At 42.8% G+C, this 2,966-nt stretch overlaps 1 pseudogene; it reads right to left on the bottom strand.

Moving 5' to 3' along the window:
- Positions 1–667: 667 nt before the first annotated feature.
- LOC125408098 (U2 spliceosomal RNA) lies at positions 668–840 on the bottom strand (annotated as a pseudogene).
- Positions 841–2,966: the final 2,126 nt, after the last annotated feature.

A 2,966-nucleotide genomic window follows, 5' to 3' on the forward strand; every position in this document is an offset into this window, starting at 1 on the left:
TGTCAGTCTAGAGTCAGTGAGCTCCCACTAGCTTGGGTCAGCTGATTCTGTGGATTTCTCTGCCATGGTTTCGACCCCTTTGTTCATATTATCATTCCTCCCTCTCTTTGATTGTACTCCAGGAGCTCGGCCCAGTGGCTAGTTGTAGATCTCTGTGTCTGCTTCCATCTGTTTCTGGAAGAGGGTTCTAATTCCTCTGGGGTTGTGGACTGTAAGCTAATCATCCTTTGCTTTGTGTCTGGTATTCACAAATTTCAAGATGCCATTGTTTTCTTACCACTATGTAAATGTACCACATTTTTCTTATCCATTTTTAGTTGAGGGGCATCTAGGTTGTTTCCAGGTTCTGGCTATCACAAATAATGCTGTTATGAACATAGTTGAGCAAATGTCCCTGTGGTATAAGTGTGCCTCCTTTGGGTATATGCCTAAAAGCGGTATTTCTGGGTCTTGAAGTAGCTTGATTCCTATTTTTCCAAGAAATTGCCATACTGATTTCCACAGTTTCTGTAAGTTTGCACTCCCACCAGCAATGGAGGAGTGTTCTCCTTATTCTATATCTTCTCCAGCATAAGCTGTCATCAGTGTTTCTGACATTAGCCATTCTGATTGGTGTATGATGGTATTTCAGAGTTGGTTTTGTTTTATTTTATTTTGTTTTTTTCCTTTGGAGTGGACTGAGTGTACGGAGAAAGCTCCTATTCCAACTCCTACTTCCAAAAATCCAAAATTAAAGTTCCAAAAATTTTAATATATTGTCCTTGGATAGAGGATGTCTCAGATATTAAACTGATTAGAACAGATACTACACTGATCTTAGCCAAAAGGCCGAGAAGCGATTCAGAGTTCTTTTTGTTTGCATTTCTCTGCTGGCTAAGGATATTGAACGTTTCTTTAAGTGTCTTTAGGCCATTGGAGATTCCTCTGTGTGTACCACCCAATTTTGTGTTACCCTCTCGGTACGGTTCATGCACCTCCGTACCGATCACGAGTCCGGGCAAAGGCCTGGAGATTGAAAGAAACACACACGAGAGACCTGGGTCATTCAAAAGAAGATCAGCTGAATGCCATTTTATTCAGCTTTTTGCCAAACTAATATACTAGGGCCCCAGTAAAGGAATTCCTTCCCAGGTAGGGGGGAACCTGGCTCTGTGTAGGAACTCCTCCCGAGCAGGTGGGAAATTACCATACCAAAGATGAAACAATGCCCTACAGCTAAATCACCAGGTTATGGCAGAGTGAGCACAGGAACTAGCAGGAAGCTTAGCTGGCTGACCAAAACTGTCCTCAAGATGCACCCCAGGGAACAAGGGTAGACCAGGACCTACAGGTCCCCCTTTTATATAAATTATATGACTAGGCCTATCTTGGGTGGCAATGGACGTCAGGCACAACCCGTCATGGGAAGGCATCTAGGTCAAAACACATTTCCTGTCTTAGGTTGGGGAAGCCCCCCCAAAATCTTACCCGTCATTGGCTCACTAGTCATCCATCACCAAGTTTAGCCAGATTTATGCTGAAAGATACTCCGGGGCAAATGCTAAGAGGACTTACCACGTGGCAACATTGACCTGAGCTGCCTTTGGCTCTGGCACCATGAAATCATGAAGATGATGCTCCAGTACATATAAGCACTCCAAAAGGAGACTGTGCCTGCTCAATCCTTAATAAATCTGCCCAAAATGGAGCCCTTAAAGTAAGGTCTCAGCGCTGTTAGAAGGAACCCTGGTATAGTTAACTAGAATAATAAATGATAGCCAATTTGTAAATCTTGTACTCCAGGGTCCATGAATGACAGCAAAAAGCCTTTCCTGTAACCCAGCAGAGGTCAAAAACCACAACCAATTGTAAAAATTAACTGCAGTATTCAATTGTAAATTTAGCTCAATTTGAACAGCCAAGGCATTTGCAACCTGTCCTGAGAGGGTATCCATAGTACTAGCAGAAGCAACTAACTGATTAAGGGAAAAATCCAGCAGCATTAGCCGCTCTGGCAGCCACAGCAAAGGCTGCCAATAACATGGGAAGGGTAGATGGGTAAAGGAAGCGTCCTTGGCACTTGGACCACCACAGCCAGCTTCTCAGGAACCCAGTAGCTCTTCAGTTGGCAGGTCAGTGTCTGCTGGATCTCTTGGTTCTGTCCTATCTTCAGGCTTTTAGACAGGAAAATCCACAGCACGCACAAGATGCTCAGGTACCCAAATTGGATTGTCAACATCCTGCAGGAAGACACAAACAGCTCCCCTGCCCCAGATTAGTACAGGATCTGGACCATACCAGGTGCCATCTGTTAGATTCTTCCATTTAACATGAGGCATCCCAGAAGAATTTGGCCACCAATGTCACTCAGCAACGGTCTGGGAATGAGCATCAACAGTCAAAAAATTTAAAATGTATAAAATAAAAGACAAATGGTCCTTGGGGTGGAACTATAATCCCCCTTTATTGTTTTATGCAAATAAGCTTTGCACGTACAATGCGCTCACTCCACTATAGCTTGTCCTTGAGGATTATTGGGTATTCCCAATTTATGAGAAATAGAAAACTCAGAGCAAAATTTAGCAAAGCCAGTGCTGGTATAGGCTGGTCCATTATTAGTTTTTACAGTTTTTGGAACTCCCATGTAGGCAAAGCCTGGAGACAGTGACTTTTAACATCCCATAATTTTTCTCCTGTATGAGCTGAGGCAAAAATGAGATGGGAATATGTATCCATGGTTATGTGAACATATTACATGCGCCCAAAAGAAGGAACGTGGGTAACATCCATTTGCCACAAATGATTAGGAGCAAGCCCACGAGGATTAACTCCCAAATGGGGAACAGTTAAAAGTTCTGTACACAAGGGCATTTTTTAACAATATCAGTGGCTTGCTCTTGAATCTTAAATGAAATCTTATCTTAAAATGAAATCTTAAAGACCCAGCATTGAGATGAAAATGATTATGAAGTTTTTTGCAGCTCCAT

Source organism: Myodes glareolus, chromosome 9, assembly GCF_982192425.1.
Source record: "Myodes glareolus chromosome 9, mMyoGla1.1, whole genome shotgun sequence".
Classification (NCBI taxonomy): domain Eukaryota; kingdom Metazoa; phylum Chordata; class Mammalia; order Rodentia; family Cricetidae; genus Myodes; species Myodes glareolus.